The sequence below is a fragment of the Ambystoma mexicanum genome, unplaced genomic scaffold (assembly GCF_040938575.1).
Source record: "Ambystoma mexicanum isolate Mex_15411 unplaced genomic scaffold, UKY_AmexF1_1 Mex_scaf52, whole genome shotgun sequence".
Classification (NCBI taxonomy): Eukaryota; Metazoa; Chordata; class Amphibia; order Caudata; family Ambystomatidae; genus Ambystoma; species Ambystoma mexicanum.
In genome coordinates this window covers 1,272,054-1,296,515 of record NW_027182469.1, presented here as the reverse complement: position 1 = coordinate 1,296,515, position 24,462 = coordinate 1,272,054, and the positions used below count along the sequence as shown (strand labels likewise).

The following is a 24,462-nucleotide window of genomic DNA, read 5'->3' as shown; positions in this document are numbered from 1 at the left end:
GTGCCATGCATTGGCCGGGAATCGAACCCGGGCCTCCCGCTTGGGAAGCGAGAATTCTACCACTGAACTACCAATGCTTGACAAGCAGCATTACTGCGGTAGAGCGCTTGATTTAACACACCTGCCAGTTCCATGCGAATGGTCACTCGTAAACTCTTGACTTCTGCTGAAAGCCTCATTGAAGGCCTTTGCAGACGTGTGAGACTGGCACCTACTCGGGCTGGGCCTCTATGAGCGTTTTGCATAATCTGAGATTGCCCTGCTTCCAGTCAAGGCGCAGCGGCCCCTTCTACTAAAAGGGATCAGCAGAGTGATCGCTAGTAGCAGAAATAAGGCAAGCAAGGCAATCAAGGCTTGTTTTTTTGTTCGGTCTCTTCCTTTTCACGATGCTTCAAAGTCAACGAAAGGTACATGTGCAAAACACTCATGCATTGGCCGGGAATCGAACCCGGGCCTCCCGCGTGGCAGGCGAGAATTCTACCACTGAACCACCAATGCCTTACATGCTGCACACTGGCGCTACAGTGCTCTGGACCATTGCAGCCCAGAGCAGCTGATTTAACAGAGCACTGCAGTGACATGAGGATGGCGCCAGCTCCGGTGGGTGAATGGGAGCTGCGCTGCCCTGGCAGTCCTTCTCACTCACTTGGCCACGAACGGCCAGGTTCTATAGACAGGAAAAGTGGACAGAGGCAAGCACACTGGTAGATGAGGGTGGCCTTTGTATGGGTCGCTACTCTGAGTGCAGTTCCCTGAGCACCGTGCCTCAGGAAAGCCAGACTTCTACCGCAGGACTCAGGGGATATCTTTGCAGCCACACGAGGCTGACACCCTTTCAATCTGGGCTTCTGGGGTCTTCTGGGAATTATTTGCATAATAGGTTTCCCGCCTTAAGTTGAAACTGCCGTTCCATCTTCTGCTAAAAGAGGGCAGCAGAGTGCTTTCTTTGCGCAGAAAACAGACAAGCAATGCAATCATCTTATCTACCGTTTCCATTTTTCTTTTCCCATGCCTTTTAAAATATCAAGAGACACGTCTACAAAAGTGCCATGCATTGGCCGGGAATCGAACCCGGGCCTCCCGCTTGGGAAGCGAAAATTCTACCACTGAACTACCAATGCTTGACAAGCAGCATTACTGCGGTAGAGCGCTTGATTTAACACACCTGCCAGTTCCATGCGAATGGTCACTCGTAAACTCTTGACTTCTGCTGAAAGCCTCATTGAAGGCCTTTGCAGACGTGTGAGACTGGCACCTACTCGGGCTGGGCCTCTATGAGTGTTTTGCATAATCTGAGATTGCCCTGCTTCCAGTCAAGGCGCAGCGGCCCCTTCTACTAAAAGGGATCAGCAGAGTGATCGCTAGTAGCAGAAATAAGGCAAGCAAGGCAATCAAGGCTTGTTTTTTTGTTCGGTCTCTTCCTTTTCACGATGCTTCAAAGTCAACGAAAGGTACATGTGCAAAACGCTCATGCATTGGCCGGGAATCGAACCCGGGCCTCCCGCGTGGCAGGCGAGAATTCTACCACTGAACCACCAATGCCTTACATGCTGCACACTGGCGCTACAGTGCTCTGGACCATTGCAGCCCAGAGCAGCTGATTTAACAGAGCACTGCAGTGACATGAGGATGGCGCCAGCTCCGGTGGGTGAATGGGAGCTGCGCTGCCCTGGCAGTCCTTCTCACTCACTTGGCCACGAACGGCCACGAACGGCCAGGTTCTATAGACAGGAAAAGTGGACAGAGGCAAGCACACTGGTAGATGAGGGTGGCCTTTGTATGGGTCGCTACTCTGAGTGCAGTTCCCTGAGCACCGTGCCTCAGGAAAGCCAGACTTCTACCGCAGGACTCAGGGGATATCTTTGCAGCCACACGAGGCTGACACCCTTTCAATCTGGGCTTCTGGGGTCTTCTGGGAATTATTTGCATAATAGAAGGTTTCCCGCCTTAAGTTGAAACTGCCGTTCCATCTTCTGCTAAAAGAGGGCAGCAGAGTGCTTTCTTTGCGCAGAAAACAGACAAGCAATGCAATCATCTTATCTACCGTTTCCATTTTTCTTTTCCCATGCCTTTTAAAATATCAAGAGACACGTCTACAAAAGTGCCATGCATTGGCCGGGAATCGAACCCGGGCCTCCCGCTTGGGAAGCGAGAATTCTACCACTGAACTACCAATGCCTGACAAGCAGCATTACTGCGGTAGAGCACTTGATTTAACACACCTGCCAGTTCCATGCGAATGGTCACTCGTAAACTCTTGACTTCTGCTGAAAGCCTCATTGAAGGCCTTTGCAGACGTGTGAGACTGGCACCTACTCGGGCTGGGCCTCTATGAGCTGTTTGCATAATCTGAGATTGCCCTGCTTCCAGTCAAGGCGCAGCGGCCCCTTCTACTAAAAGGGATCAGCAGAGTGATCGCTAGTAGCAGAAATAAGGCAAGCAAGGCAATCAAGGCTTGTTTTTTTGTTCGGTCTCTTCCTTTTCACGATGCTTCAAAGTCAACGAAAGGTACATGTGCAAAACGCTCATGCATTGGCCGGGAATCGAACCCGGGCCTCCCGCGTGGCAGGCGAGAATTCTACCACTGAACCACCAATGCCTTACATGCTGCACACTGGCGCTACAGTGCTCTGGACCATTGCAGCCCAGAGCAGCTGATTTAACAGAGCACTGCAGTGACATGAGGATGGCGCCAGCTCCGGTGGGTGAATGGGAGCTGCGCTGCCCTGGCAGTCCTTCTCACTCACTTGGCCACGAACGGCCACGAACGGCCAGGTTCTATAGACAGGAAAAGTGGACAGAGGCAAGCACACTGGTAGATGAGGGTGGCCTTTGTATGGGTCGCTACTCTGAGTGCAGTTCCCTGAGCACCGTGCCTCAGGAAAGCCAGACTTCTACCGCAGGACTCAGGGGATATCTTTGCAGCCACACGAGGCTGACACCCTTTCAATCTGGGCTTCTGGGGTCTTCTGGGAATTATTTGCATAATAGAAGGTTTCCCGCCTTAAGTTGAAACTGCAGTTCCATCTTCTGCTAAAAGAGGGCAGCAGATTGCTTTCTTTGCGCAGAAAACAGACAAGCAATGCAATCATCTTATCTACCGTTTCCATTTTTCTTTTCCCATGCCTTTTAAAATATCAAGAGACACGTCTACAAAAGTGCCATGCATTGGCCGGGAATCGAACCCGGGCCTCCCGCTTGGGAAGCGAGAATTCTACCACTGAACTACCAATGCTTGACAAGCAGCATTACTGCGGTAGAGCGCTTGATTTAACACACCTGCCAGTTCCATGCGAATGGTCACTCGTAAACTCTTGACTTCTGCTGAAAGCCTCATTGAAGGCCTTTGCAGACGTGTGAGACTGGCACCTACTCGGGCTGGGCCTCTATGAGCGTTTTGCATAATCTGAGATTGCCCTGCTTCCAGTCAAGGCGCAGCGGCCCCTTCTACTAAAAGGGATCAGCAGAGTGATCGCTAGTAGCAGAAATAAGGCAAGCAAGGCAATCAAGGCTTGTTTTTTTGTTCGGTCTCTTCCTTTTCACGATGCTTCAAAGTCAACCGCGTGGCAGGCGAGAATTCTACCACTGAACCACCAATGCCTTACATGCTGCACACTGGCGCTACAGTGCTCTGGACCATTGCAGCCCAGAGCAGCTGATTTAACAGAGCACTGCAGTGACATGAGGATGGCGCCAGCTCCGGTGGGTGAATGGGAGCTGCGCTGCCCTGGCAGTCCTTCTCACTCACTTGGCCACGAACGGCCACGAACGGCCAGGTTCTATAGACAGGAAAAGTGGACAGAGGCAAGCACACTGGTAGATGAGGGAGGCCTTTGTATGGGTCGCTACTCTGAGTGCAGTTCCCTGAGCACCGTGCCTCAGGAAAGCCAGACTTCTACCGCAGGACTCAGGGGATATCTTTGCAGCCACACGAGGCTGACACCCTTTCAATCTGGGCTTCTGGGGTCTTCTGGGAATTATTTGCATAATAGAAGGTTTCCCGCCTTAAGTTGAAACTGCCGTTCCATCTTCTGCTAAAAGAGGGCAGCAGAGTGCTTTCTTTGCGCAGAAAACAGACAAGCAATGCAATCATCTTATCTACCGTTTCCATTTTTCTTTTCCCATGCCTTTTAAAATATCAAGAGACACGTCTACAAAAGTGCCATGCATTGGCCGGGAATCGAACCCGGGCCTCCCGCTTGGGAAGCGAGAATTCTACCACTGAACTACCAATGCCTGACAAGCAGCATTACTGCGGTAGAGCACTTGATTTAACACACCTGCCAGTTCCATGCGAATGGTCACTCGTAAACTCTTGACTTCTGCTGAAAGCCTCATTGAAGGCCTTTGCAGACGTGTGAGACTGGCACCTACTCGGGCTGGGCCTCTATGAGCTGTTTGCATAATCTGAGATTGCCCTGCTTCCAGTCAAGGCGCAGCGGCCCCTTCTACTAAAAGGGATCAGCAGAGTGATCGCTAGTAGCAGAAATAAGGCAAGCAAGGCAATCAAGGCTTGTTTTTTTGTTCGGTCTCTTCCTTTTCACGATGCTTCAAAGTCAACGAAAGGTACATGTGCAAAACGCTCATGCATTGGCCGGGAATCGAACCCGGGCCTCCCGCGTGGCAGGCGAGAATTCTACCACTGAACCACCAATGCCTTACATGCTGCACACTGGTGCTACAGTGCTCTGGACCATTGCAGCCCAGAGCAGCTGATTTAACAGAGCACTGCAGTGACATGAGGATGGCGCCAGCTCCGGTGGGTGAATGGGAGCTGCGCTGCCCTGGCAGTCCTTCTCACTCACTTGGCCACGAACGGCCAGGTTCTATAGACAGGAAAAGTGGACAGAGGCAAGCACACTGGTAGATGAGGGTGGCCTTTGTATGGGTCGCTACTCTGAGTGCAGTTCCCTGAGCACCGTGCCTCAGGAAAGCCAGACTTCTACCGCAGGACTCAGGGGATATCTTTGCAGCCACACGAGGCTGACACCCTTTCAATCTGGGCTTCTGGGGTCTTCTGGGAATTATTTGCATAATAGGTTTCCCGCCTTAAGTTGAAACTGCCGTTCCATCTTCTGCTAAAAGAGGGCAGCAGAGTGCTTTCTTTGCGCAGAAAACAGACAAGCAATGCAATCATCTTATCTACCGTTTCCATTTTTCTTTTCCCATGCCTTTTAAAATATCAAGAGACACGTCTACAAAAGTGCCATGCATTGGCCGGGAATCGAACCCGGGCCTCCCGCTTGGGAAGCGAGAATTCTACCACTGAACTACCAATGCTTGACAAGCAGCATTACTGCGGTAGAGCGCTTGATTTAACACACCTGCCAGTTCCATGCGAATGGTCACTCGTAAACTCTTGACTTCTGCTGAAAGCCTCATTGAAGGCCTTTGCAGACGTGTGAGACTGGCACCTACTCGGGCTGGGCCTCTATGAGTGTTTTGCATAATCTGAGATTGCCCTGCTTCCAGTCAAGGCGCAGCGGCCCCTTCTACTAAAAGGGATCAGCAGAGTGATCGCTAGTAGCAGAAATAAGGCAAGCAAGGCAATCAAGGCTTGTTTTTTTGTTCGGTCTCTTCCTTTTCACGATGCTTCAAAGTCAACGAAAGGTACATGTGCAAAACGCTCATGCATTGGCCGGGAATCGAACCCGGGCCTCCCGCATGGCAGGCGAGAATTCTACCACTGAACCACCAATGCCTTACATGCTGCACACTGGCGCTACAGTGCTCTGGACCATTGCAGCCCAGAGCAGCTGATTTAACAGAGCACTGCAGTGACATGAGGATGGCGCCAGCTCCGGTGGGTGAATGGGAGCTGCGCTGCCCTGGCAGTCCTTCTCACTCACTTGGCCACGAACGGCCAGGTTCTATAGACAGGAAAAGTGGACAGAGGCAAGCACACTGGTAGATGAGGGTGGCCTTTGTATGGGTCGCTACTCTGAGTGCAGTTCCCTGAGCACCGTGCCTCAGGAAAGCCAGACTTCTACCGCAGGACTCAGGGGATATCTTTGCAGCCACACGAGGCTGACACCCTTTCAATCTGGGCTTCTGGGGTCTTCTGGGAATTATTTGCATAATAGAAGGTTTCCCGCCTTAAGTTGAAACTGCAGTTCCATCTTCTGCTAAAAGAGGGCAGCAGATTGCTTTCTTTGCGCAGAAAACAGACAAGCAATGCAATCATCTTATCTACCGTTTCCATTTTTCTTTTCCCATGCCTTTTAAAATATCAAGAGACACGTCTACAAAAGTGCCATGCATTGGCCGGGAATCGAACCCGGGCCTCCCGCTTGGGAAGCGAGAATTCTACCACTGAACTACCAATGCTTGACAAGCAGCATTACTGCGGTAGAGCGCTTGATTTAACACACCTGCCAGTTCCATGCGAATGGTCACTCGTAAACTCTTGACTTCTGCTGAAAGCCTCATTGAAGGCCTTTGCAGACGTGTGAGACTGGCACCTACTCGGGCTGGGCCTCTATGAGCGTTTTGCATAATCTGAGATTGCCCTGCTTCCAGTCAAGGCGCAGCGGCCCCTTCTACTAAAAGGGATCAGCAGAGTGATCGCTAGTAGCAGAAATAAGGCAAGCAAGGCAATCAAGGCTTGTTTTTTTGTTCGGTCTCTTCCTTTTCACGATGCTTCAAAGTCAACGAAAGGTACATGTGCAAAACACTCATGCATTGGCCGGGAATCGAACCCGGGCCTCCCGCGTGGCAGGCGAGAATTCTACCACTGAACCACCAATGCCTTACATGCTGCACACTGGCGCTACAGTGCTCTGGACCATTGCAGCCCAGAGCAGCTGATTTAACAGAGCACTGCAGTGACATGAGGATGGCGCCAGCTCCGGTGGGTGAATGGGAGCTGCGCTGCCCTGGCAGTCCTTCTCACTCACTTGGCCACGAACGGCCAGGTTCTATAGACAGGAAAAGTGGACAGAGGCAAGCACACTGGTAGATGAGGGTGGCCTTTGTATGGGTCGCTACTCTGAGTGCAGTTCCCTGAGCACCGTGCCTCAGGAAAGCCAGACTTCTACCGCAGGACTCAGGGGATATCTTTGCAGCCACACGAGGCTGACACCCTTTCAATCTGGGCTTCTGGGGTCTTCTGGGAATTATTTGCATAATAGAAGGTTTCCCGCCTTAAGTTGAAACTGCAGTTCCATCTTCTGCTAAAAGAGGGCAGCAGATTGCTTTCTTTGCGCAGAAAACAGACAAGCAATGCAATCATCTTATCTACCGTTTCCATTTTTCTTTTCCCATGCCTTTTAAAATATCAAGAGACACGTCTACAAAAGTGCCATGCATTGGCCGGGAATCGAACCCGGGCCTCCCGCTTGGGAAGCGAGAATTCTACCACTGAACTACCAATGCTTGACAAGCAGCATTACTGCGGTAGAGCGCTTGATTTAACACACCTGCCAGTTCCATGCGAATGGTCACTCGTAAACTCTTGACTTCTGCTGAAAGCCTCATTGAAGGCCTTTGCAGACGTGTGAGACTGGCACCTACTCGGGCTGGGCCTCTATGAGCGTTTTGCATAATCTGAGATTGCCCTGCTTCCAGTCAAGGCGCAGCGGCCCCTTCTACTAAAAGGGATCAGCAGAGTGATCGCTAGTAGCAGAAATAAGGCAAGCAAGGCAATCAAGGCTTGTTTTTTTGTTCGGTCTCTTCCTTTTCACGATGCTTCAAAGTCAACGAAAGGTACATGTGCAAAACACTCATGCATTGGCCGGGAATCGAACCCGGGCCTCCCGCGTGGCAGGCGAGAATTCTACCACTGAACCACCAATGCCTTACATGCTGCACACTGGCGCTACAGTGCTCTGGACCATTGCAGCCCAGAGCAGCTGATTTAACAGAGCACTGCAGTGACATGAGGATGGCGCCAGCTCCGGTGGGTGAATGGGAGCTGCGCTGCCCTGGCAGTCCTTCTCACTCACTTGGCCACGAACGGCCACGAACGGCCAGGTTCTATAGACAGGAAAAGTGGACAGAGGCAAGCACACTGGTAGATGAGGGAGGCCTTTGTATGGGTCGCTACTCTGAGTGCAGTTCCCTGAGCACCGTGCCTCAGGAAAGCCAGACTTCTACCGCAGGACTCACGGGATATCTTTGCAGCCACACGAGGCTGACACCCTTTCAATCTGGGCTTCTGGGGTCTTCTGGGAATTATTTGCATAATAGAAGGTTTCCCGCCTTAAGTTGAAACTGCCGTTCCATCTTCTGCTAAAAGAGGGCAGCAGAGTGCTTTCTTTGCGCAGAAAACAGACAAGCAATGCAATCATCTTATCTACCGTTTCCATTTTTCTTTTCCCATGCCTTTTAAAATATCAAGAGACACGTCTACAAAAGTGCCATGCATTGGCCGGGAATCGAACCCGGGCCTCCCGCTTGGGAAGCGAGAATTCTACCACTGAACTACCAATGCCTGACAAGCAGCATTACTGCGGTAGAGCACTTGATTTAACACACCTGCCAGTTCCATGCGAATGGTCACTCGTAAACTCTTGACTTCTGCTGAAAGCCTCATTGAAGGCCTTTGCAGACGTGTGAGACTGGCACCTACTCGGGCTGGGCCTCTATGAGCTGTTTGCATAATCTGAGATTGCCCTGCTTCCAGTCAAGGCGCAGCGGCCCCTTCTACTAAAAGGGATCAGCAGAGTGATCGCTAGTAGCAGAAATAAGGCAAGCAAGGCAATCAAGGCTTGTTTTTTTGTTCGGTCTCTTCCTTTTCACGATGCTTCAAAGTCAACGAAAGGTACATGTGCAAAACGCTCATGCATTGGCCGGGAATCGAACCCGGGCCTCCCGCGTGGCAGGCGAGAATTCTACCACTGAACCACCAATGCCTTACATGCTGCACACTGGTGCTACAGTGCTCTGGACCATTGCAGCCCAGAGCAGCTGATTTAACAGAGCACTGCAGTGACATGAGGATGGCGCCAGCTCCGGTGGGTGAATGGGAGCTGCGCTGCCCTGGCAGTCCTTCTCACTCACTTGGCCACGAACGGCCAGGTTCTATAGACAGGAAAAGTGGACAGAGGCAAGCACACTGGTAGATGAGGGTGGCCTTTGTATGGGTCGCTACTCTGAGTGCAGTTCCCTGAGCACCGTGCCTCAGGAAAGCCAGACTTCTACCGCAGGACTCAGGGGATATCTTTGCAGCCACACGAGGCTGACACCCTTTCAATCTGGGCTTCTGGGGTCTTCTGGGAATTATTTGCATAATAGGTTTCCCGCCTTAAGTTGAAACTGCCGTTCCATCTTCTGCTAAAAGAGGGCAGCAGAGTGCTTTCTTTGCGCAGAAAACAGACAAGCAATGCAATCATCTTATCTACCGTTTCCATTTTTCTTTTCCCATGCCTTTTAAAATATCAAGAGACACGTCTACAAAAGTGCCATGCATTGGCCGGGAATCGAACCCGGGCCTCCCGCTTGGGAAGCGAGAATTCTACCACTGAACTACCAATGCTTGACAAGCAGCATTACTGCGGTAGAGCGCTTGATTTAACACACCTGCCAGTTCCATGCGAATGGTCACTCGTAAACTCTTGACTTCTGCTGAAAGCCTCATTGAAGGCCTTTGCAGACGTGTGAGACTGGCACCTACTCGGGCTGGGCCTCTATGAGTGTTTTGCATAATCTGAGATTGCCCTGCTTCCAGTCAAGGCGCAGCGGCCCCTTCTACTAAAAGGGATCAGCAGAGTGATCGCTAGTAGCAGAAATAAGGCAAGCAAGGCAATCAAGGCTTGTTTTTTTGTTCGGTCTCTTCCTTTTCACGATGCTTCAAAGTCAACGAAAGGTACATGTGCAAAACGCTCATGCATTGGCCGGGAATCGAACCCGGGCCTCCCGCGTGGCAGGCGAGAATTCTACCACTGAACCACCAATGCCTTACATGCTGCACACTGGCGCTACAGTGCTCTGGACCATTGCAGCCCAGAGCAGCTGATTTAACAGAGCACTGCAGTGACATGAGGATGGCGCCAGCTCCGGTGGGTGAATGGGAGCTGCGCTGCCCTGGCAGTCCTTCTCACTCACTTGGCCACGAACGGCCACGAACGGCCAGGTTCTATAGACAGGAAAAGTGGACAGAGGCAAGCACACTGGTAGATGAGGGTGGCCTTTGTATGGGTCGCTACTCTGAGTGCAGTTCCCTGAGCACCGTGCCTCAGGAAAGCCAGACTTCTACCGCAGGACTCAGGGGATATCTTTGCAGCCACACGAGGCTGACACCCTTTCAATCTGGGCTTCTGGGGTCTTCTGGGAATTATTTGCATAATAGAAGGTTTCCCGCCTTAAGTTGAAACTGCCGTTCCATCTTCTGCTAAAAGAGGGCAGCAGAGTGCTTTCTTTGCGCAGAAAACAGACAAGCAATGCAATCATCTTATCTACCGTTTCCATTTTTCTTTTCCCATGCCTTTTAAAATATCAAGAGACACGTCTACAAAAGTGCCATGCATTGGCCGGGAATCGAACCCGGGCCTCCCGCTTGGGAAGCGAGAATTCTACCACTGAACTACCAATGCCTGACAAGCAGCATTACTGCGGTAGAGCACTTGATTTAACACACCTGCCAGTTCCATGCGAATGGTCACTCGTAAACTCTTGACTTCTGCTGAAAGCCTCATTGAAGGCCTTTGCAGACGTGTGAGACTGGCACCTACTCGGGCTGGGCCTCTATGAGCTGTTTGCATAATCTGAGATTGCCCTGCTTCCAGTCAAGGCGCAGCGGCCCCTTCTACTAAAAGGGATCAGCAGAGTGATCGCTAGTAGCAGAAATAAGGCAAGCAAGGCAATCAAGGCTTGTTTTTTTGTTCGGTCTCTTCCTTTTCACGATGCTTCAAAGTCAACGAAAGGTACATGTGCAAAACGCTCATGCATTGGCCGGGAATCGAACCCGGGCCTCCCGCGTGGCAGGCGAGAATTCTACCACTGAACCACCAATGCCTTACATGCTGCACACTGGCGCTACAGTGCTCTGGACCATTGCAGCCCAGAGCAGCTGATTTAACAGAGCACTGCAGTGACATGAGGATGGCGCCAGCTCCGGTGGGTGAATGGGAGCTGCGCTGCCCTGGCAGTCCTTCTCACTCACTTGGCCACGAACGGCCACGAACGGCCAGGTTCTATAGACAGGAAAAGTGGACAGAGGCAAGCACACTGGTAGATGAGGGTGGCCTTTGTATGGGTCGCTACTCTGAGTGCAGTTCCCTGAGCACCGTGCCTCAGGAAAGCCAGACTTCTACCGCAGGACTCAGGGGATATCTTTGCAGCCACACGAGGCTGACACCCTTTCAATCTGGGCTTCTGGGGTCTTCTGGGAATTATTTGCATAATAGAAGGTTTCCCGCCTTAAGTTGAAACTGCAGTTCCATCTTCTGCTAAAAGAGGGCAGCAGATTGCTTTCTTTGCGCAGAAAACAGACAAGCAATGCAATCATCTTATCTACCGTTTCCATTTTTCTTTTCCCATGCCTTTTAAAATATCAAGAGACACGTCTACAAAAGTGCCATGCATTGGCCGGGAATCGAACCCGGGCCTCCCGCTTGGGAAGCGAGAATTCTACCACTGAACTACCAATGCTTGACAAGCAGCATTACTGCGGTAGAGCGCTTGATTTAACACACCTGCCAGTTCCATGCGAATGGTCACTCGTAAACTCTTGACTTCTGCTGAAAGCCTCATTGAAGGCCTTTGCAGACGTGTGAGACTGGCACCTACTCGGGCTGGGCCTCTATGAGCGTTTTGCATAATCTGAGATTGCCCTGCTTCCAGTCAAGGCGCAGCGGCCCCTTCTACTAAAAGGGATCAGCAGAGTGATCGCTAGTAGCAGAAATAAGGCAAGCAAGGCAATCAAGGCTTGTTTTTTTGTTCGGTCTCTTCCTTTTCACGATGCTTCAAAGTCAACGAAAGGTACATGTGCAAAACACTCATGCATTGGCCGGGAATCGAACCCGGGCCTCCCGCGTGGCAGGCGAGAATTCTACCACTGAACCACCAATGCCTTACATGCTGCACACTGGCGCTACAGTGCTCTGGACCATTGCAGCCCAGAGCAGCTGATTTAACAGAGCACTGCAGTGACATGAGGATGGCGCCAGCTCCGGTGGGTGAATGGGAGCTGCGCTGCCCTGGCAGTCCTTCTCACTCACTTGGCCACGAACGGCCACGAACGGCCAGGTTCTATAGACAGGAAAAGTGGACAGAGGCAAGCACACTGGTAGATGAGGGAGGCCTTTGTATGGGTCGCTACTCTGAGTGCAGTTCCCTGAGCACCGTGCCTCAGGAAAGCCAGACTTCTACCGCAGGACTCAGGGGATATCTTTGCAGCCACACGAGGCTGACACCCTTTCAATCTGGGCTTCTGGGGTCTTCTGGGAATTATTTGCATAATAGAAGGTTTCCCGCCTTAAGTTGAAACTGCCGTTCCATCTTCTGCTAAAAGAGGGCAGCAGAGTGCTTTCTTTGCGCAGAAAACAGACAAGCAATGCAATCATCTTATCTACCGTTTCCATTTTTCTTTTCCCATGCCTTTTAAAATATCAAGAGACACGTCTACAAAAGTGCCATGCATTGGCCGGGAATCGAACCCGGGCCTCCCGCTTGGGAAGCGAGAATTCTACCACTGAACTACCAATGCCTGACAAGCAGCATTACTGCGGTAGAGCACTTGATTTAACACACCTGCCAGTTCCATGCGAATGGTCACTCGTAAACTCTTGACTTCTGCTGAAAGCCTCATTGAAGGCCTTTGCAGACGTGTGAGACTGGCACCTACTCGGGCTGGGCCTCTATGAGCTGTTTGCATAATCTGAGATTGCCCTGCTTCCAGTCAAGGCGCAGCGGCCCCTTCTACTAAAAGGGATCAGCAGAGTGATCGCTAGTAGCAGAAATAAGGCAAGCAAGGCAATCAAGGCTTGTTTTTTTGTTCGGTCTCTTCCTTTTCACGATGCTTCAAAGTCAACGAAAGGTACATGTGCAAAACGCTCATGCATTGGCCGGGAATCGAACCCGGGCCTCCCGCGTGGCAGGCGAGAATTCTACCACTGAACCACCAATGCCTTACATGCTGCACACTGGTGCTACAGTGCTCTGGACCATTGCAGCCCAGAGCAGCTGATTTAACAGAGCACTGCAGTGACATGAGGATGGCGCCAGCTCCGGTGGGTGAATGGGAGCTGCGCTGCCCTGGCAGTCCTTCTCACTCACTTGGCCACGAACGGCCAGGTTCTATAGACAGGAAAAGTGGACAGAGGCAAGCACACTGGTAGATGAGGGTGGCCTTTGTATGGGTCGCTACTCTGAGTGCAGTTCCCTGAGCACCGTGCCTCAGGAAAGCCAGACTTCTACCGCAGGACTCAGGGGATATCTTTGCAGCCACACGAGGCTGACACCCTTTCAATCTGGGCTTCTGGGGTCTTCTGGGAATTATTTGCATAATAGGTTTCCCGCCTTAAGTTGAAACTGCCGTTCCATCTTCTGCTAAAAGAGGGCAGCAGAGTGCTTTCTTTGCGCAGAAAACAGACAAGCAATGCAATCATCTTATCTACCGTTTCCATTTTTCTTTTCCCATGCCTTTTAAAATATCAAGAGACACGTCTACAAAAGTGCCATGCATTGGCCGGGAATCGAACCCGGGCCTCCCGCTTGGGAAGCGAGAATTCTACCACTGAACTACCAATGCTTGACAAGCAGCATTACTGCGGTAGAGCGCTTGATTTAACACACCTGCCAGTTCCATGCGAATGGTCACTCGTAAACTCTTGACTTCTGCTGAAAGCCTCATTGAAGGCCTTTGCAGACGTGTGAGACTGGCACCTACTCGGGCTGGGCCTCTATGAGTGTTTTGCATAATCTGAGATTGCCCTGCTTCCAGTCAAGGCGCAGCGGCCCCTTCTACTAAAAGGGATCAGCAGAGTGATCGCTAGTAGCAGAAATAAGGCAAGCAAGGCAATCAAGGCTTGTTTTTTTGTTCGGTCTCTTCCTTTTCACGATGCTTCAAAGTCAACGAAAGGTACATGTGCAAAACGCTCATGCATTGGCCGGGAATCGAACCCGGGCCTCCCGCGTGGCAGGCGAGAATTCTACCACTGAACCACCAATGCCTTACATGCTGTACACTGGCGCTACAGTGCTCTGGACCATTGCAGCCCAGAGCAGCTGATTTAACAGAGCACTGCAGTGACATGAGGATGGCGCCAGCTCCGGTGGGTGAATGGGAGCTGCGCTGCCCTGGCAGTCCTTCTCACTCACTTGGCCACGAACGGCCACGAACGGCCAGGTTCTATAGACAGGAAAAGTGGACAGAGGCAAGCACACTGGTAGATGAGGGTGGCCTTTGTATGGGTCGCTACTCTGAGTGCAGTTCCCTGAGCACCGTGCCTCAGGAAAGCCAGACTTCTACCGCAGGACTCAGGGGATATCTTTGCAGCCACACGAGGCTGACACCCTTTCAATCTGGGCTTCTGGGGTCTTCTGGGAATTATTTGCATAATAGAAGGTTTCCCGCCTTAAGTTGAAACTGCAGTTCCATCTTCTGCTAAAAGAGGGCAGCAGATTGCTTTCTTTGCGCAGAAAACAGACAAGCAATGCAATCATCTTATCTACCGTTTCCATTTTTCTTTTCCCATGCCTTTTAAAATATCAAGAGACACGTCTACAAAAGTGCCATGCATTGGCCGGGAATCGAACCCGGGCCTCCCGCTTGGGAAGCGAGAATTCTACCACTGAACTACCAATGCTTGACAAGCAGCATTACTGCGGTAGAGCGCTTGATTTAACACACCTGCCAGTTCCATGCGAATGGTCACTCGTAAACTCTTGACTTCTGCTGAAAGCCTCATTGAAGGCCTTTGCAGACGTGTGAGACTGGCACCTACTCGGGCTGGGCCTCTATGAGCGTTTTGCATAATCTGAGATTGCCCTGCTTCCAGTCAAGGCGCAGCGGCCCCTTCTACTAAAAGGGATCAGCAGAGTGATCGCTAGTAGCAGAAATAAGGCAAGCAAGGCAATCAAGGCTTGTTTTTTTGTTCGGTCTCTTCCTTTTCACGATGCTTCAAAGTCAACGAAAGGTACATGTGCAAAACACTCATGCATTGGCCGGGAATCGAACCCGGGCCTCCCGCGTGGCAGGCGAGAATTCTACCACTGAACCACCATTGCCTTACATGCTGCACACTGGCGCTACAGTGCTCTGGACCATTGCAGCCCAGAGCAGCTGATTTAACAGAGCACTGCAGTGACATGAGGATGGCGCCAGCTCCGGTGGGTGAATGGGAGCTGCGCTGCCCTGGCAGTCCTTCTCACTCACTTGGCCACGAACGGCCACGAACGGCCAGGTTCTATAGACAGGAAAAGTGGACAGAGGCAAGCACACTGGTAGATGAGGGAGGCCTTTGTATGGGTCGCTACTCTGAGTGCAGTTCCCTGAGCACCGTGCCTCAGGAAAGCCAGACTTCTACCGCAGGACTCAGGGGATATCTTTGCAGCCACACGAGGCTGACACCCTTTCAATCTGGGCTTCTGGGGTCTTCTGGGAATTATTTGCATAATAGAAGGTTTCCCGCCTTAAGTTGAAACTGCCGTTCCATCTTCTGCTAAAAGAGGGCAGCAGAGTGCTTTCTTTGCGCAGAAAACAGACAAGCAATGCAATCATCTTATCTACCGTTTCCATTTTTCTTTTCCCATGCCTTTTAAAATATCAAGAGACACGTCTACAAAAGTGCCATGCATTGGCCGGGAATCGAACCCGGGCCTCCCGCTTGGGAAGCGAGAATTCTACCACTGAACTACCAATGCCTGACAAGCAGCATTACTGCGGTAGAGCACTTGATTTAACACACCTGCCAGTTCCATGCGAATGGTCACTCGTAAACTCTTGACTTCTGCTGAAAGCCTCATTGAAGGCCTTTGCAGACGTGTGAGACTGGCACCTACTCGGGCTGGGCCTCTATGAGCTGTTTGCATAATCTGAGATTGCCCTGCTTCCAGTCAAGGCGCAGCGGCCCCTTCTACTAAAAGGGATCAGCAGAGTGATCGCTAGTAGCAGAAATAAGGCAAGCAAGGCAATCAAGGCTTGTTTTTTTGTTCGGTCTCTTCCTTTTCACGATGCTTCAAAGTCAACGAAAGGTACATGTGCAAAACGCTCATGCATTGGCCGGGAATCGAACCCGGGCCTCCCGCGTGGCAGGCGAGAATTCTACCACTGAACCACCAATGCCTTACATGCTGCACACTGGTGCTACAGTGCTCTGGACCATTGCAGCCCAGAGCAGCTGATTTAACAGAGCACTGCAGTGACATGAGGATGGCGCCAGCTCCGGTGGGTGAATGGGAGCTGCGCTGCCCTGGCAGTCCTTCTCACTCACTTGGCCACGAACGGCCAGGTTCTATAGACAGGAAAAGTGGACAGAGGCAAGCACACTGGTAGATGAGGGTGGCCTTTGTATGGGTCGCTACTCTGAGTGCAGTTCCCTGAGCACCGTGCCTCAGGAAAGCCAGACTTCTACCGCAGGACTCAGGGGATATCTTTGCAGCCACACGAGGCTGACACCCTTTCAATCTGGGCTTCTGGGGTCTTCTGGGAATTATTTGCATAATAGGTTTCCCGCCTTAAGTTGAAACTGCCGTTCCATCTTCTGCTAAAAGAGGGCAGCAGAGTGCTTTCTTTGCGCAGAAAACAGACAAGCAATGCAATCATCTTATCTACCGTTTCCATTTTTCTTTTCCCATGCCTTTTAAAATATCAAGAGACACGTCTACAAAAGTGCCATGCATTGGCCGGGAATCGAACCCGGGCCTCCCGCTTGGGAAGCGAGAATTCTACCACTGAACTACCAATGCTTGACAAGCAGCATTACTGCGGTAGAGCGCTTGATTTAACACACCTGCCAGTTCCATGCGAATGGTCACTCGTAAACTCTTGACTTCTGCTGAAAGCCTCATTGAAGGCCTTTGCAGACGTGTGAGACTGGCACCTACTCGGGCTGGGCCTCTATGAGTGTTTTGCATAATCTGAGATTGCCCTGCTTCCAGTCAAGGCGCAGCGGCCCCTTCTACTAAAAGGGATCAGCAGAGTGATCGCTAGTAGCAGAAATAAGGCAAGCAAGGCAATCAAGGCTTGTTTTTTTGTTCGGTCTCTTCCTTTTCACGATGCTTCAAAGTCAACGAAAGGTACATGTGCAAAACGCTCATGCATTGGCCGGGAATCGAACCCGGGCCTCCCGCGTGGCAGGCGAGAATTCTACCACTGAACCACCAATGCCTTACATGCTGTACACTGGCGCTACAGTGCTCTGGACCATTGCAGCCCAGAGCAGCTGATTTAACAGAGCACTGCAGTGACATGAGGATGGCGCCAGCTCCGGTGGGTGAATGGGAGCTGCGCTGCCCTGGCAGTCCTTCTCACTCACTTGGCCACGAACGGCCACGAACGGCCAGGTTCTATAGACAGGAAAAGTGGACAGAGGCAAGCACACTGGTAGATGAGGGTGGCCTTTGTATGGGTCGCTACTCTGAGTGCAGTTCCCTGAGCACCGTGCCTCAGGAAAGCCAGACTTCTACCGCAGGACTCAGGGGATATCTTTGCAGCCACACGAGGCTGACACCCTTTCAATCTGGGCTTCTGGGGTCTTCTGGGAATTATTTGCATAATAGAAGGTTTCCCGCCTTAAGTTGAAACTGCAGTTCCATCTTCTGCTAAAAGAGGGCAGCAGATTGCTTTCTTTGCGCAGAAAACAGACAAGCAATGCAATCATCTTATCTACCGTTTCCATTTTTCTTTTCCCATGCCTTTTAAAATATCAAGAGACACGTCTACAAAAGTGCCATGCATTGGCCGGGAATCGAACCCGGGCCTCCCGCTTGGGAAGCGAGAATTCTACCACTGAACTACCAATGCTTGACAAGCAGCATTACTGCGGTAGAGCGCTTGATTTAACACACCTGCCAGTTCCATGCGAATGGTCACTCGTAAACTCTTGACTTCTGCTGAAAGCCTCATTGAAGGCCTTTGCAGACGTGTGAGACTGGCACCTACTCGGGCTGGGCCTCTATGAGCGTTTTGCATAATCTGAGATTGCCCTGCTTCCAGTCAAGGCGCAGCGGCCCCTTCTACTAAAAGGGATCAGCAGAGTGATCGCTAGTAGCAGAAATAAGGCAAGCAAGGCAATCAAGGCTTGTTTTTTTGTTCGGTCTCTTCCTTTTCACGATGCTTCAAAGTCAACGAAAGGTACATGTGCAAAACACTCATGCATTGGCCGGGAATCGAACCCGGGCCTCCCGCGTGGCAGGCGAGAATTCTACCACTGAACCACCAATGCCTTACATGCTGCACACTGGCGCTACAGTGCTCTGGACCATTGCAGCCCAGAGCAGCTGATTTAACAGAGCACTGCAGTGACATGAGGATGGCGCCAGCTCCGGTGGGTGAATGGGAGCTGCGCTGCCCTGGCAGTCCTTCTCACTCACTTGGCCACGAACGGCCACGAACGGCCAGGTTCTATAGACAGGAAAAGTGGACAGAGGCAAGCACACTGGTAGATGAGGGAGGCCTTTGTATGGGTCGCTACTCTGAGTGCAGTTCCCTGAGCACCGTGCCTCAGGAAAGCCAGACTTCTACCGCAGGACTCAGGGGATATCTTTGCAGCCACACGAGGCTGACACCCTTTCAATCTGGGCTTCTGGGGTCTTCTGGGAATTATTTGCATAATAGAAGGTTTCCCGCCTTAAGTTGAAACTGCCGTTCCATCTTCTGCTAAAAGAGGGCAGCAGAGTGCTTTCTTTGCGCAGAAAACAGACAAGCAATGCAATCATCTTATCTACCGTTTCCATTTTTCTTTTCCCATGCCTTTTAAAATATCAAGAGACACGTCTACAAAAGTGCCATGCATTGGCCGGGAATCGAACCCGGGCCTCCCGCTTGGGAAGCGAGAATTCTACCACTGAACTACCAATGCCTGACAAGCAGCATTACTGCGGTAGAGCACTTGATTTAACACACCTGCCAGTTCCATGCGAATGGTCACTCGTAAACTCTTGACTTCTGCTGAAAGCCTCATTGAAGGCCTTTGCAGACGTGTGAGACTGGCACCTACTCGGGCTGGGCCTCTATGAGCTGTTTGCATAATCTGAGATTGCCCTGCTTCCAGTCAAGGCGCAGCGGCCCCTTCTACTAAAAGGGATCAGCAGAGTGATCGCTAGTAGCAGAAATAAGGCAAGCAAGGCAATCAAGGCTTGTTTTTTTGTTCGGTCTCTTCCTTTTCACGATGCTTCAAAGTCAACGAAAGGTACATGTGCAAAACGCTCATGCATTGGCCGGGAATCGAACCCGGGCCTCCCGCGTGGCAGGCGAGAATTCTACCACTGAACCACCAATGCCTTACATGCTGCACACTGGTGCTACAGTGCTCTGGACCATTGCAGCCCAGAGCAGCTGATTTAACAGAGCACTGCAGTGACATGAGGATGGCGCCAGCTCCGGTGGGTGAATGGGAGCTGCGCTGCCCTGGCAGTCCTTCTCACTCACTTGGCCACGAACGGCCAGGTTCTATAGACAGGAAAAGTGGACAGAGGCAAGCACACTGGTAGATGAGGGTGGCCTTTGTATGGGTCGCTACTCTGAGTGCAGTTCCCTGAGCACCGTGCCTCAGGAAAGCCAGACTTCTACCGCAGGACTCAGGGGATATCTTTGCAGCCACACGAGGCTGACACCCTTTCAATCTGGGCTTCTGGGGTCTTCTGGGAATTATTTGCATAATAGGTTTCCCGCCTTAAGTTGAAACTGCCGTTCCATCTTCTGCTAAAAGAGGGCAGCAGAGTGCTTTCTTTGCGCAGAAAACAGACAAGCAATGCAATCATCTTATCTACCGTTTCCATTTTTCTTTTCCCATGCCTTTTAAAATATCAAGAGACACGTCTACAAAAGTGCCATGCATTGGCCGGGAATCGAACCCGGGCCTCCCGCTTGGGAAGCGAGAATTCTACCACTGAACTACCAATGCTTGACAAGCAGCATTACTGCGGTAGAGCGCTTGATTTAACACACCTGCCAGTTCCATGCGAATGGTCACTCGTAAACTCTTGACTTCTGCTGAAAGCCTCATTGAAGGCCTTTGCAGACGTGTGAGACTGGCACCTACTCGGGCTGGGCCTCTATGAGTGTTTTGCATAATCTGAGATTGCCCTGCTTCCAGTCAAGGCGCAGCGGCCCCTTCTACTAAAAGGGATCAGCAGAGTGATCGCTAGTAGCAGAAATAAGGCAAGCAAGGCAATCAAGGCTTGTTTTTTTGTTCGGTCTCTTCCTTTTCACGATGCTTCAAAGTCAACGAAAGGTACATGTGCAAAACGCTCATGCATTGGCCGGGAATCGAACCCGGGCCTCCCGCGTGGCAGGCGAGAATTCTACCACTGAACCACCAATGCCTTACATGCTGCACACTGGCGCTACAGTGCTCTGGACCATTGCAGCCCAGAGCAGCTGATTTAACAGAGCACTGCAGTGACATGAGGATGGCGCCAGCTCCGGTGGGTGAATGGGAGCTGCGCTGCCCTGGCAGTCCTTCTCACTCACTTGGCCACGAACGGCCACGAACGGCCAGGTTCTATAGACAGGAAAAGTGGACAGAGGCAAGCACACTGGTAGATGAGGGTGGCCTTTGTATGGGTCGCTACTCTGAGTGCAGTTCCCTGAGCACCGTGCCTCAGGAAAGCCAGACTTCTACCGCAGGACTCAGGGGATATCTTTGCAGCCACACGAGGCTGACACCCTTTCAATCTGGGCTTCTGGGGTCTTCTGGGAATTATTTGCATAATAGAAGGTTTCCCGCCTTAAGTTGAAACTGCCGTTCCATCTTCTGCTAAAAGAGGGCAGCAGAGTGCTTTCTTTGCGCAGAAAACAGACAAGCAATGCAATCATCTTATCTACCGTTTCCATTTTTCTTTTCCCATGCCTTTTAAAATATCAAGAGACACGTCTACAAAAGTGCCATGCATTGGCCGGGAATCGAACCCGGGCCTCCCGCTTGGGAAGCGAGAATTCTACCACTGAACTACCAATGCCTGACAAGCAGCATTACTGCGGTAGAGCACTTGATTTAACACACCTGCCAGTTCCATGCGAATGGTCACTCGTAAACTCTTGACTTCTGCTGAAAGCCTCATTGAAGGCCTTTGCAGACGTGTGAGACTGGCACCTACTCGGGCTGGGCCTCTATGAGCTGTTTGCATAATCTGAGATTGCCCTGCTTCCAGTCAAGGCGCAGCGGCCCCTTCTACTAAAAGGGATCAGCAGAGTGATCGCTAGTAGCAGAAATAAGGCAAGCAAGGCAATCAAGGCTTGTTTTTTTGTTCGGTCTCTTCCTTTTCACGATGCTTCAAAGTCAACGAAAGGTACATGTGCAAAACGCTCATGCATTGGCCGGGAATCGAACCCGGGCCTCCCGCGTGGCAGGCGAGAATTCTACCACTGAACCCCCAATGCCTTACATGCTGCACACTGGCGCTACAGTGCTCTGGACCATTGCAGCCCAGAGCAGCTGATTTAACAGAGCACTGCAGTGACATGAGGATGGCGCCAGCTCCGGTGGGTGAATGGGAGCTGCGCTGCCCTGGCAGTCCTTCTCACTCACTTGGCCACGAACGGCCAGGTTCTATAGACAGGAAAAGTGGACAGAGGCAAGCACACTGGTAGATGAGGGTGGCCTTTGTATGGGTCGCTACTCTGAGTGCAGTTCCCTGAGCACCGTGCCTCAGGAAAGCCAGACTTCTACCGCAGGACTCAGGGGATATCTTTGCAGCCACACGAGGCTGACACCCTTTCAATCTGGGCTTCTGGGGTCTTCTGGGAATTATTTGCATAATAGGTTTCCCGCCTTAAATTGAAACTGCCGTTCCATCTTCTGCTAAAAGAGGGCAGCAGAGTGCTTTCTTTGCGCAGAAAACAGACAAGCAATGCAATCATCTTATCTACCGTTTCCATTTTTCTTTTCCCATGCCTTTTAAAATATCAAGAGACACGTCTACAAAAGTGCCATGCATTGGCCGGGAATCGAACCCGGGCCTCCCGCTTGGGAAGCGAGAATTCTACCACTGAACTACCAATGCCTGACAAGCAGCATTACTGCGGTAGAGCACTTGATTTAACACACCTGCCAGTTCCATGCGAATGGTCACTCGTAAACTCTTGACTTCTGCTGAAAGCCTCATTGAAGGCCTTTGCAGACGTGTGAGACTGGCACCTACTCGGGCTGGGCCTCTATGAGCGTTTTGCATAATCTGAGATTGCCCTGCTTCCAGTCAAGGCGCAGCGGCCCCTTCTACTAAAAGGGATCAGCAGAGTGATCGCTAGTAGCAGAAATAAGGCAAGCAAGGCAATCAAGGCTTGTTTTTTTGTTCGGTCTCTTCCTTTTCACGATGCTTCAAAGTCAACGAAAGGTACATGTGCAAAACGCTCATGCATTGGCCGGGAATCGAACCCGGGCCTCCCGCGTGGCAGGCGAGAATTCTACCACTGAACCACCAATGCCTTACATGCTGTACACTGGCGCTACAGTGCTCTGGACCATTGCAGCCCAGAGCAGCTGATTTAACAGAGCACTGCAGTGACATGAGGATGGCGCCAGCTCCGGTGGGTGAATGGGAGCTGCGCTGCCCTGGCAGTCCTTCTCACTCACTTGGCCACGAACGGCCACGAACGGCCAGGTTCTATAGACAGGAAAAGTGGACAGAGGCAAGCACACTGGTAGATGAGGGTGGCCTTTGTATGGGTCGCTACTCTGAGTGCAGTTCCCTGAGCACCGTGCCTCAGGAAAGCCAGACTTCTACCGCAGGACTCAGGGGATATCTTTGCAGCCACACGAGGCTGACACCCTTTCAATCTGGGCTTCTGGGGTCTTCTGGGAATTATTTGCATAATAGAAGGTTTCCCGCCTTAAGTTGAAACTGCAGTTCCATCTTCTGCTAAAAGAGGGCAGCAGATTGCTTTCTTTGCGCAGAAAACAGACAAGCAATGCAATCATCTTATCTACCGTTTCCATTTTTCTTTTCCCATGCCTTTTAAAATATCAAGAGACACGTCTACAAAAGTGCCATGCATTGGCCGGGAATCGAACCCGGGCCTCCCGCTTGGGAAGCGAGAATTCTACCACTGAACTACCAATGCTTGACAAGCAGCATTACTGCGGTAGAGCGCTTGATTTAACACACCTGCCAGTTCCATGCGAATGGTCACTCGTAAACTCTTGACTTCTGCTGAAAGCCTCATTGAAGGCCTTTGCAGACGTGTGAGACTGGCACCTACTCGGGCTGGGCCTCTATGAGCGTTTTGCATAATCTGAGATTGCCCTGCTTCCAGTCAAGGCGCAGCGGCCCCTTCTACTAAAAGGGATCAGCAGAGTGATCGCTAGTAGCAGAAATAAGGCAAGCAAGGCAATCAAGGCTTGTTTTTTTGTTCGGTCTCTTCCTTTTCACGATGCTTCAAAGTCAACGAAAGGTACATGTGCAAAACACTCATGCATTGGCCGGGAATCGAACCCGGGCCTCCCGCGTGGCAGGCGAGAATTCTACCACTGAACCACCAATGCCTTACATGCTGCACACTGGCGCTACAGTGCTCTGGACCATTGCAGCCCAGAGCAGCTGATTTAACAGAGCACTGCAGTGACATGAGGATGGCGCCAGCTCCGGTGGGTGAATGGGAGCTGCGCTGCCCTGGCAGTCCTTCTCACTCACTTGGCCACGAACGGCCACGAACGGCCAGGTTCTATAGACAGGAAAAGTGGACAGAGGCAAGCACACTGGTAGATGAGGGAGGCCTTTGTATGGGTCGCTACTCTGAGTGCAGTTCCCTGAGCACCGTGCCTCAGGAAAGCCAGACTTCTACCGCAGGACTCAGGGGATATCTTTGCAGCCACACGAGGCTGACACCCTTTCAATCTGGGCTTCTGGGGTCTTCTGGGAATTATTTGCATAATAGAAGGTTTCCCGCCTTAAGTTGAAACTGCCGTTCCATCTTCTGCTAAAAGAGGGCAGCAGAGTGCTTTCTTTGCGCAGAAAACAGACAAGCAATGCAATCATCTTATCTACCGTTTCCATTTTTCTTTTCCCATGCCTTTTAAAATATCAAGAGACACGTCTACAAAAGTGCCATGCATTGGCCGGGAATCGAACCCGGGCCTCCCGCTTGGGAAGCGAGAATTCTACCACTGAACTACCAATGCCTGACAAGCAGCATTACTGCGGTAGAGCACTTGATTTAACACACCTGCCAGTTCCATGCGAATGGTCACTCGTAAACTCTTGACTTCTGCTGAAAGCCTCATTGAAGGCCTTTGCAGACGTGTGAGACTGGCACCTACTCGGGCTGGGCCTCTATGAGCTGTTTGCATAATCTGAGATTGCCCTGCTTCCAGTCAAGGCGCAGCGGCCCCTTCTACTAAAAGGGATCAGCAGAGTGATCGC

General features: G+C 51.4%; 44 non-coding genes across 44 annotated transcripts; all 44 read right to left on the bottom strand.

Moving 5' to 3' along the window:
* Positions 1–6: 6 nt before the first annotated feature.
* On the bottom strand, positions 7–77 carry TRNAG-CCC (transfer RNA glycine (anticodon CCC)). Its single transcript has one exon. It is a non-coding gene; the product is annotated as a tRNA-Gly (tRNA).
* A 350-nt stretch (positions 78–427) lies between these two features.
* On the bottom strand, positions 428–498 carry TRNAG-GCC (transfer RNA glycine (anticodon GCC)). The gene has a single exon. It is a non-coding gene; the product is annotated as a tRNA-Gly (tRNA).
* A 552-nt stretch (positions 499–1,050) lies between these two features.
* Positions 1,051–1,121, bottom strand: TRNAG-CCC (transfer RNA glycine (anticodon CCC)). The gene has a single exon. It is a non-coding gene; the product is annotated as a tRNA-Gly (tRNA).
* A 350-nt stretch (positions 1,122–1,471) lies between these two features.
* TRNAG-GCC (transfer RNA glycine (anticodon GCC)) lies at positions 1,472–1,542 on the bottom strand. Its single transcript has one exon. It is a non-coding gene; the product is annotated as a tRNA-Gly (tRNA).
* Positions 1,543–2,107: 565 nt separating this feature from the next.
* Positions 2,108–2,178, bottom strand: TRNAG-CCC (transfer RNA glycine (anticodon CCC)). Its single transcript has one exon. It is a non-coding gene; the product is annotated as a tRNA-Gly (tRNA).
* A 350-nt stretch (positions 2,179–2,528) lies between these two features.
* TRNAG-GCC (transfer RNA glycine (anticodon GCC)) lies at positions 2,529–2,599 on the bottom strand. The gene has a single exon. It is a non-coding gene; the product is annotated as a tRNA-Gly (tRNA).
* A 565-nt stretch (positions 2,600–3,164) lies between these two features.
* On the bottom strand, positions 3,165–3,235 carry TRNAG-CCC (transfer RNA glycine (anticodon CCC)). Its single transcript has one exon. It is a non-coding gene; the product is annotated as a tRNA-Gly (tRNA).
* A 930-nt stretch (positions 3,236–4,165) lies between these two features.
* On the bottom strand, positions 4,166–4,236 carry TRNAG-CCC (transfer RNA glycine (anticodon CCC)). Its single transcript has one exon. It is a non-coding gene; the product is annotated as a tRNA-Gly (tRNA).
* A 350-nt stretch (positions 4,237–4,586) lies between these two features.
* TRNAG-GCC (transfer RNA glycine (anticodon GCC)) lies at positions 4,587–4,657 on the bottom strand. Its single transcript has one exon. It is a non-coding gene; the product is annotated as a tRNA-Gly (tRNA).
* Positions 4,658–5,209: 552 nt separating this feature from the next.
* Positions 5,210–5,280, bottom strand: TRNAG-CCC (transfer RNA glycine (anticodon CCC)). Its single transcript has one exon. It is a non-coding gene; the product is annotated as a tRNA-Gly (tRNA).
* Positions 5,281–5,630: 350 nt separating this feature from the next.
* On the bottom strand, positions 5,631–5,701 carry TRNAG-GCC (transfer RNA glycine (anticodon GCC)). Its single transcript has one exon. It is a non-coding gene; the product is annotated as a tRNA-Gly (tRNA).
* Positions 5,702–6,256: 555 nt separating this feature from the next.
* On the bottom strand, positions 6,257–6,327 carry TRNAG-CCC (transfer RNA glycine (anticodon CCC)). The gene has a single exon. It is a non-coding gene; the product is annotated as a tRNA-Gly (tRNA).
* A 350-nt stretch (positions 6,328–6,677) lies between these two features.
* TRNAG-GCC (transfer RNA glycine (anticodon GCC)) lies at positions 6,678–6,748 on the bottom strand. Its single transcript has one exon. It is a non-coding gene; the product is annotated as a tRNA-Gly (tRNA).
* A 555-nt stretch (positions 6,749–7,303) lies between these two features.
* On the bottom strand, positions 7,304–7,374 carry TRNAG-CCC (transfer RNA glycine (anticodon CCC)). The gene has a single exon. It is a non-coding gene; the product is annotated as a tRNA-Gly (tRNA).
* A 350-nt stretch (positions 7,375–7,724) lies between these two features.
* TRNAG-GCC (transfer RNA glycine (anticodon GCC)) lies at positions 7,725–7,795 on the bottom strand. The gene has a single exon. It is a non-coding gene; the product is annotated as a tRNA-Gly (tRNA).
* A 565-nt stretch (positions 7,796–8,360) lies between these two features.
* On the bottom strand, positions 8,361–8,431 carry TRNAG-CCC (transfer RNA glycine (anticodon CCC)). The gene has a single exon. It is a non-coding gene; the product is annotated as a tRNA-Gly (tRNA).
* Positions 8,432–8,781: 350 nt separating this feature from the next.
* TRNAG-GCC (transfer RNA glycine (anticodon GCC)) lies at positions 8,782–8,852 on the bottom strand. Its single transcript has one exon. It is a non-coding gene; the product is annotated as a tRNA-Gly (tRNA).
* Positions 8,853–9,404: 552 nt separating this feature from the next.
* Positions 9,405–9,475, bottom strand: TRNAG-CCC (transfer RNA glycine (anticodon CCC)). Its single transcript has one exon. It is a non-coding gene; the product is annotated as a tRNA-Gly (tRNA).
* Positions 9,476–9,825: 350 nt separating this feature from the next.
* On the bottom strand, positions 9,826–9,896 carry TRNAG-GCC (transfer RNA glycine (anticodon GCC)). The gene has a single exon. It is a non-coding gene; the product is annotated as a tRNA-Gly (tRNA).
* Positions 9,897–10,461: 565 nt separating this feature from the next.
* Positions 10,462–10,532, bottom strand: TRNAG-CCC (transfer RNA glycine (anticodon CCC)). The gene has a single exon. It is a non-coding gene; the product is annotated as a tRNA-Gly (tRNA).
* Positions 10,533–10,882: 350 nt separating this feature from the next.
* TRNAG-GCC (transfer RNA glycine (anticodon GCC)) lies at positions 10,883–10,953 on the bottom strand. The gene has a single exon. It is a non-coding gene; the product is annotated as a tRNA-Gly (tRNA).
* A 565-nt stretch (positions 10,954–11,518) lies between these two features.
* On the bottom strand, positions 11,519–11,589 carry TRNAG-CCC (transfer RNA glycine (anticodon CCC)). Its single transcript has one exon. It is a non-coding gene; the product is annotated as a tRNA-Gly (tRNA).
* A 350-nt stretch (positions 11,590–11,939) lies between these two features.
* Positions 11,940–12,010, bottom strand: TRNAG-GCC (transfer RNA glycine (anticodon GCC)). The gene has a single exon. It is a non-coding gene; the product is annotated as a tRNA-Gly (tRNA).
* Positions 12,011–12,575: 565 nt separating this feature from the next.
* Positions 12,576–12,646, bottom strand: TRNAG-CCC (transfer RNA glycine (anticodon CCC)). Its single transcript has one exon. It is a non-coding gene; the product is annotated as a tRNA-Gly (tRNA).
* Positions 12,647–12,996: 350 nt separating this feature from the next.
* On the bottom strand, positions 12,997–13,067 carry TRNAG-GCC (transfer RNA glycine (anticodon GCC)). Its single transcript has one exon. It is a non-coding gene; the product is annotated as a tRNA-Gly (tRNA).
* A 552-nt stretch (positions 13,068–13,619) lies between these two features.
* Positions 13,620–13,690, bottom strand: TRNAG-CCC (transfer RNA glycine (anticodon CCC)). Its single transcript has one exon. It is a non-coding gene; the product is annotated as a tRNA-Gly (tRNA).
* Positions 13,691–14,040: 350 nt separating this feature from the next.
* TRNAG-GCC (transfer RNA glycine (anticodon GCC)) lies at positions 14,041–14,111 on the bottom strand. The gene has a single exon. It is a non-coding gene; the product is annotated as a tRNA-Gly (tRNA).
* A 565-nt stretch (positions 14,112–14,676) lies between these two features.
* TRNAG-CCC (transfer RNA glycine (anticodon CCC)) lies at positions 14,677–14,747 on the bottom strand. The gene has a single exon. It is a non-coding gene; the product is annotated as a tRNA-Gly (tRNA).
* A 986-nt stretch (positions 14,748–15,733) lies between these two features.
* Positions 15,734–15,804, bottom strand: TRNAG-CCC (transfer RNA glycine (anticodon CCC)). The gene has a single exon. It is a non-coding gene; the product is annotated as a tRNA-Gly (tRNA).
* A 350-nt stretch (positions 15,805–16,154) lies between these two features.
* On the bottom strand, positions 16,155–16,225 carry TRNAG-GCC (transfer RNA glycine (anticodon GCC)). Its single transcript has one exon. It is a non-coding gene; the product is annotated as a tRNA-Gly (tRNA).
* A 552-nt stretch (positions 16,226–16,777) lies between these two features.
* On the bottom strand, positions 16,778–16,848 carry TRNAG-CCC (transfer RNA glycine (anticodon CCC)). Its single transcript has one exon. It is a non-coding gene; the product is annotated as a tRNA-Gly (tRNA).
* A 350-nt stretch (positions 16,849–17,198) lies between these two features.
* Positions 17,199–17,269, bottom strand: TRNAG-GCC (transfer RNA glycine (anticodon GCC)). The gene has a single exon. It is a non-coding gene; the product is annotated as a tRNA-Gly (tRNA).
* Positions 17,270–17,834: 565 nt separating this feature from the next.
* Positions 17,835–17,905, bottom strand: TRNAG-CCC (transfer RNA glycine (anticodon CCC)). The gene has a single exon. It is a non-coding gene; the product is annotated as a tRNA-Gly (tRNA).
* A 350-nt stretch (positions 17,906–18,255) lies between these two features.
* TRNAG-GCC (transfer RNA glycine (anticodon GCC)) lies at positions 18,256–18,326 on the bottom strand. Its single transcript has one exon. It is a non-coding gene; the product is annotated as a tRNA-Gly (tRNA).
* A 565-nt stretch (positions 18,327–18,891) lies between these two features.
* On the bottom strand, positions 18,892–18,962 carry TRNAG-CCC (transfer RNA glycine (anticodon CCC)). The gene has a single exon. It is a non-coding gene; the product is annotated as a tRNA-Gly (tRNA).
* A 350-nt stretch (positions 18,963–19,312) lies between these two features.
* On the bottom strand, positions 19,313–19,383 carry TRNAG-GCC (transfer RNA glycine (anticodon GCC)). The gene has a single exon. It is a non-coding gene; the product is annotated as a tRNA-Gly (tRNA).
* A 552-nt stretch (positions 19,384–19,935) lies between these two features.
* Positions 19,936–20,006, bottom strand: TRNAG-CCC (transfer RNA glycine (anticodon CCC)). Its single transcript has one exon. It is a non-coding gene; the product is annotated as a tRNA-Gly (tRNA).
* A 350-nt stretch (positions 20,007–20,356) lies between these two features.
* Positions 20,357–20,427, bottom strand: TRNAG-GCC (transfer RNA glycine (anticodon GCC)). Its single transcript has one exon. It is a non-coding gene; the product is annotated as a tRNA-Gly (tRNA).
* A 565-nt stretch (positions 20,428–20,992) lies between these two features.
* TRNAG-CCC (transfer RNA glycine (anticodon CCC)) lies at positions 20,993–21,063 on the bottom strand. The gene has a single exon. It is a non-coding gene; the product is annotated as a tRNA-Gly (tRNA).
* Positions 21,064–22,036: 973 nt separating this feature from the next.
* On the bottom strand, positions 22,037–22,107 carry TRNAG-CCC (transfer RNA glycine (anticodon CCC)). Its single transcript has one exon. It is a non-coding gene; the product is annotated as a tRNA-Gly (tRNA).
* A 350-nt stretch (positions 22,108–22,457) lies between these two features.
* On the bottom strand, positions 22,458–22,528 carry TRNAG-GCC (transfer RNA glycine (anticodon GCC)). The gene has a single exon. It is a non-coding gene; the product is annotated as a tRNA-Gly (tRNA).
* A 565-nt stretch (positions 22,529–23,093) lies between these two features.
* Positions 23,094–23,164, bottom strand: TRNAG-CCC (transfer RNA glycine (anticodon CCC)). Its single transcript has one exon. It is a non-coding gene; the product is annotated as a tRNA-Gly (tRNA).
* A 350-nt stretch (positions 23,165–23,514) lies between these two features.
* On the bottom strand, positions 23,515–23,585 carry TRNAG-GCC (transfer RNA glycine (anticodon GCC)). Its single transcript has one exon. It is a non-coding gene; the product is annotated as a tRNA-Gly (tRNA).
* A 565-nt stretch (positions 23,586–24,150) lies between these two features.
* Positions 24,151–24,221, bottom strand: TRNAG-CCC (transfer RNA glycine (anticodon CCC)). Its single transcript has one exon. It is a non-coding gene; the product is annotated as a tRNA-Gly (tRNA).
* Between the last annotated feature and the right edge of the window lie 241 nt (positions 24,222–24,462).